The sequence below is a fragment of the Lathyrus oleraceus genome, chromosome 6 (genome assembly GCF_024323335.1).
Source record: "Lathyrus oleraceus cultivar Zhongwan6 chromosome 6, CAAS_Psat_ZW6_1.0, whole genome shotgun sequence".
Taxonomy (NCBI): Eukaryota; Viridiplantae; Streptophyta; class Magnoliopsida; order Fabales; family Fabaceae; genus Lathyrus; species Lathyrus oleraceus.
Genome location: NC_066584.1, coordinates 252,189,906 through 252,196,818, shown reverse-complemented (window position 1 = coordinate 252,196,818; position 6,913 = coordinate 252,189,906).

Genomic DNA, 6,913 nt, shown 5'->3' with positions numbered 1-6,913 from the left:
CTTGCTTGTGGAGCTTGTGGAAGTGGCTTAAGAACAATACAAAACTTTGGATCCTGGAGTTTTTGAATCTCCAAACAGTGAGATTCAAACTCAATTTTCAAAATGAAAATTCTTAGGTTTTCCTTTCAAATGTAAGGGTTTGAAGTGTGGAGGCAAAGCTGGCGCGCAAGGGTCCTTTGAATTGATGCAGGGGACCTCTATTTATAGCAAAATGAAGTGTTATTTGCACACTTGAAAATTTGTCCAAGCTTGGCAATGTAATGCTCATGCTTGCATGGGCGTGTACAAGCCCATGAAGCAATCCAATTAAGTCCATAATCAATTGAAATGAGGTCTGCATGAAGCTTGAGTCGCAAGACAAAGTTATTTGATCATTTGAAGCTTGAATCTTGCCAACTGATACAGGCATGTTTACACCATGCGCAGACCTATCAAACTTAGTCCAAAATGAAAGAATTAGGACTCTATGGAAAGCTTAGATCAAGAGGAACAACTTTTGTGTTGAACACTTGTCCATTTGGAACTTGTATCATGGTGAAGTTTGAGGTGGAAGTTTGGAAATTTCAACATGTTGAAAACATTTCTAAGTGTCAAGTCACATATTCAATTGTTCCACCTTGCTTAACTTTTTATGTGAGCTCCAAATTAGAAAAGTGTCTTCATAAAAGTTGTAGATCTTTAAAATACCTTCAAAATGTTCACAAATTTGACATCGTTTAGATTTAGAATGAGTGAGCTGTGCATTTTTGAAGTTGAGGAAAATCACTTGTTCAATGGTATTGGTCCAAAATGACCTATAATGTATCCTCATATCACATGCTCATAAAAGTTGATTTAGATTTCACTCCAAACATCAAATTTGAATTAGGAATCTTAAATTTGATTGTTCAACTTGGAAATCTTTCATCTCATGAAAAATGAGCAAGTTATGGCCTTGCGAAGTTGACTTTCAAATTAGGGTTTAGACAAAATGACCTATAATGTTTCAACATAGAAAATGACTTTACAAGCAAACTTAGCTCTAGACCTAAACATGAAAGTTGTTTGGAATGTCATTTAGAGTAACTTTTCTCTTTGAATCATTTTCATATGATTGTAGGAGATAGGGTCTAGGGAGACCCAGTTTTGATTAGATGAATTCATCTGGCCAACCACCATCAACCAACTTGCTAGCTTGCAATTCTCTTGACTTTTTAGGCTTATGCTAGATCATATATGCATAAGATGATGGAACATGAAGTGTCCCTTGAGAAATTTGATCAATTGGTGAAGAAGCTTGTTGAAGAAGTTACTCAAGATACCCAGATGAACTAGGGTTTCCAAGACAAATCAACTCCAAACTCTTGAAGAATGCTTGATGAAAATAACATGTAGAGATCATGGGGACTTATATATGATGCTTAGGGGAATTGTGGATCACTCCTTCGTTGTTCTTTTAGCAATGAGGGTTTCAAACCTAAGATATGAACATGATGGATCAATGGTGATCATCCCCTACCTACAAAAGAGTTAGGCAAATACAAAGACATATTTTTGGTATCTTGGTTAGTAAAATGATAATATACAAGTATGATACAATCACATGGTGCTTGGTGATCTCTCCCAAAACAAACCCAATGAAAGAGGGGTAAAGAGGATACCAAAGTATGATCTCAGTGCTAATGCATATAATGAGATTGCATGAGGGATCTTAGGGTCAAAATTGAGGTTTTACAATAATACTTGTGTGTACAATTACCTTTTTTCCCTTATGTCTATATTGAACACAAGGCATAGACTGTGTTATCCTTGTCCAATTCAATATTGGGTCCTTAGACATTTATCCTGTTATGCGAGATGGGCAAATTCCATCTAGGTCACTCATGTCCCTCGACATGCTTTATGGAGTACCCATCAACTGTCTTTATGGTCATCCAGTTATGGGCAATGTTTGATCAACAATAAAGCACTCGACTCTACATCTAGGGCCCATAGTGGTTTCAGGTCGAAAGATGGTATACGCCACTATCACCATGAGAATAACTTATGACACTTTGCATAACATTCTATATAGTATTCTCATAGCGGGTCAATCCAGTATAAACATTACTCCTAATATTCATACATATGTTTAAGACTTGATAACTCCTTATCCATGATCTATGAGATGCGATCATCAGTCTATATACATAATAGTCTTAATGCTTTAATGTTATCCCACTTCACAACGAAGCTCGACTACGGATATTTAAGAATAATGTCCTTATGTTTAATGGGATCTCATGATTAAGTCACACTTGATACATTAAACGGACTAGCTATTCTAGGGACTTTATTAAACAAACATAATAAAGAAAAAATCCTTTTATTATTAATAAACAATTTGATATAAGTACCAAAAGTATTGGCCTCTAGGGCTTACACCAACATTTGAGACCCAATCTTGACTTCCTTCACATCATCCTCAAAACCCAAGTTGACTAATTCAATATGCTCTTCAAACGGTTGAATGGCTTTTTCCTCGTGCTCAAGAAAACGGGATAACTCATCAGATACTTCTTCATCATCATTCTCTTCCTCAGCTTTAAACACAGGAAAATCAAAGTTTGGAGAGGGAGTAGGATCATTACATTCAATGGGTTTGAGAACCAACCTGCATAATAATTTGATATTTTCATTTTAGATAAGTGGAGTGCAAACAAATATTATGCAGTTGGAAAGATTATTATTTATTTATGTTTTTTGTGATTACCATTTTTCAGAAAAAGCAAAAAGTAAAAATAAAACATCATAGATGTGGATGAATAAAATTGTACCTTATTGATGATAATAAGGAAAATGCCCAACAATGTTCACTTCTCCCTTAGGCATAGGAGAAGGATTTTTCTTAAAATAATGAAAACAAATTACTTAGAATGGTGCATAACAACAGGAAATCAACAACGATCCAATTGTTGCTAGTCTGATCGTGTGTCACAAAGTTGGCGCAAGCTCCGTCTTCATCACTGTCTTTAATAATGGCAGCTGAGTGTTGATCATACTCATGAATGAACCCTCCACTACGGAAAACTGGCTGCATAACCTTGACATTGGTGTTGAATGGCCCTTGCTGAAATCCCAGTGTTGCTTTGTTCTTATTCTCAACGACTTCCACAACGCGACCCCATTTATCGGTGATGCCATCCTAAATAGCCTCTTTGGCATCCTTTAAAGAAGACATGGGTGCCCTAGCCTTCTTCAATTCATCAGCAACAGACAAAGCTTTGAGCGGCGTTCCAACTTCCTCCTCAGCATCAACATAAGTAAAGGATGACAAATGGCTTACCAACAATGCTTTCTCTCCACCCACAACTACAAGCTTGCCCTTCTTCACAAATTTTAGCTTCTGGTGTAGAATAGACGTTACAGCTCCAGCTTCATGGATCCAAGGCCTTCCCAATAAGCAGCTGTAGGCTGAGTGAATATCCATTACTTCAAAAGTAATTTGAAAATCACTCAGACCTATCTTAACCGGAAGGTCCACTTCTCCAATGACAGTTTTACGAGAACCGTCAAACGCTTTAACAACTACGCCAGTGTACCTCATTAGGGAGCCTTAATAAGAAAGTCTTGCTAGAGTTGATTTTGGAAACACATTCAACGACGAACCAGTCTCAACCAAAACATTGGACAAAGAGTCATCCTTGCAATTCATCGAAATATGCAGTGCCAAATTGCGATTACTACCTTCCTTAGGAAGTTCTTCATTACAAAAGCTCGGATTGTTATAAGAAGTGATGTTGGCAACAATGTAGTCAAACAAATCCACAGTAACATGGTGTACCACGTAGGCTTGTTCTAACACTCTCTGCAAAGCTTCCATGTGTGCCTCAAAATTCATCAGCAATGACATCATAATTTTTTTGACGATTTTTAAAGCATCTGCTCCACAACGTTAAATTCACTTCTCTTAATTAGGCGTAATACCTCATCATCATCGTTAGTCTTCAACTTGATAGATTCATCAGACTGACACATTGGAGCACTAACTGGATCAACTACATGGATCTCTACCTTCTTACCTACTGACACATTTTCCATAACCTTTGGAAACACCGGACTGAACACACGACCACTATGGGTCACTTCGCTACATATGCAATATTCACCACTGGATTTGCAACTAGAAAAGGAACCTCTTGATCATTCTCTATCATGGTGGTGTTATATTTGTATGGCACAACTTTATCGGATGAGTATGGCACGGGGTCCGCTAACCGTATAACCAACGACGATACTAATCTGTTGACATTATTGTTGTTTATGCTATCAAATTGAATAACTACCCGCTCAGGGGTTTTGAACACGGGTACTAGCACATTCACATCATTTCCAAAATTCCAGGACTGGTTGATTTGAACAAGACCTTCATCCATCAGCCTTTGATTATCCCTCTTGACAATTACGCACCCTTGAGGATTCACGCTACAAATTACACAATCGTTATGGTCATGTTCACATTCACTAACCAAGCATATATCCTTATGAATTTCCACCAACGATCTACAGATGTGACGGACTTCATAAACTCTGAATTCACCGGGACAACCGACCACCATATTTACAGAGGCGTTGCCATGAGGAGGCAACGAATTAGCTTTGACATTCGGCTCTCTGTCCTGAAAGGACATCATACCACTTTTAACCAGCTTCTGAACTTCATACTTCAAGGGATAACAGTTCTCAATGTCATGACCAAGGGCTCCCTGGTGAAAAGCACAATTAAGATCAGGTTTGAACCATCATGGCAGTGGCTCAGGAATTTGTGGAGGGTTCCTCGACTAGATAAGATTCTTGACTACCAAGGACATATATAGCTCTATGTATCTTATAGGAATAGGTTCAAAAGAGACCTTATTCCTCTCATAATTCTGCTGATGATTGTTGTTATTGTTGGTAGTGGTGGTAATTTGTTGTGGTTGTTGTTGAATTGGAATTGATTGATTGGCTGAGTTGTTTGAAAAAACTAGGATTACTGATGATACATGGTGCTGATGTTGATGGGACTGGGAACTTCTCCTCACTTGAGGCCTCCTTTGCCTCCCTACTGATACTGCATTAGTTTCTCCTTCCTTCTTCTTGGAGAAGCTACACCATACTTCTTACTTGTCGATGCTTCATCTTTGGATAAACGTTCTTCACAGACTCCTTCCTCAAATCTCATCCCCATGTTTACCATCTCAGTAAAATCATTAGGGGAACTCGCGATCATACGTTCATAGTAAAATGAACTCAGCATCTTCAAGAATATCTTGGTCATCTCTTTTTCTTCCAGAGGTGGATTAATCTGGGCAGCTAACTCCATCCATCTTTGAGCATATTCTTCAAATGTCTCCTTGTCCTTCTGAGACATCAACCTCAATTGATCCCTATCAAACTATCCTGGAAGTACTGAATAAGCAGTTGATCATTATCAGTTTGAGTAGACAACTTTCTAGCATACATGACAAGATGACTCAACGGACAAGTATTCCCTTTCAATTTTTCAAAGTCTGGGACCGTGAATTTCACCAGAATTTTGACATTAGGCACTAAGCACAACTCGACAACACTCTTTCCAAATAAATCCTTCCCTCTCATGGTCTTAAATTCCTTGCGTAGCTCAAGAAACCGATCCTTCATCTCATCCATCTTCTCATAAACATCTGGACCTTCAGATGGCTCCGAGTGGTAAATGGTTTCCTCGACACGAGGAAGAGTATGAACAATAGGAGAAGGAACTGACAGGACTGGGCTAGATGCCGGTAGAGAAGCAAATGTAGGCATGTACCCTTCAGGTAGAAAGTTTGGTGGCATTCCCTATGAGAACCCAACAGGCATAGTAGGCACATATTAGCTAGCAATGACAGGCACAAATGACTAAGCAATCTCTAAAATGATAGTCCTTTTAAGAGGAGGAGTTGTAGGAGGTGGAGACGGTTGGTTCTGAGCAGCTATCACAGATTCCATCAATGTTGTGAGTCTGGAGATCTCATCCTTCAGCTCTCTATTTTCTTGCTCTAGATACTCCATTCTTCTTAGTCGATTAGTCGGGGTGTTATAGTGATGAGTCAGCTTGGCTGATACACAAAAGAAGAACTGATAAGACACCTGGCGAAAGAAACTTGTTATGCAAATAATGCATGAAATGCAATATTTTTTTTATTTTTTTAATTTTAAGGAACATATGAAGTCTTATTTGTAACTATAATAATAATCAACAATAATAATAATTCAATTGACCATAAAATCTATTATTATTCATAAAATTTGGAAGGATTACACTTAGTACAATTTCAGAAACCAAAATACAAATACAAGAGAAAAGGAAAATGTCATCCTAAGGATCATTAGCAATTGCATCAGATGATCTAGCCAAGGGAGTGTATTTCCTTTGGATGCGTCGAATCTCTGACTCAAAGGATGTCTTCGTATGAGCCTTCTCGAGGACAGGTTGATCAACAATCTTCTTCCAAGCACCGGAAGACTGAGGCATACTAGAGGAAAATAAATCTTATGGCTCACTCTGTCTCTTCACTGCACGCTCCTCAAGAATCTTGATAAATGCATCTTTGTCTTTCGACTCAAGCTGCAACTCTTCATGCTTTTGGCTCAAAGCATGGAATCGCTCTTCCCATATGTCTTTCTCTTGCTTCATCTTGGCAAGTGCGTCTTCCAACTCCTCTACATCTTGGTTAGGGAGAGTTTATGACTTAGCCACAACCATTCACATAGGTCTCTCATAGGCGTACAACATCTTGAGCTCCAAAGCTTTCTTCTTCGCCCAAGTAATATAAGCTTCCAAAGCTACACAGTTGCATGGACCAAGCTCGGATCTTCCTTTCCTATACACATTGTGCCAAGCACGCACCATTATACTCTTCAAAAGTTGGGAATCTTTACCCTCCTGATAGAA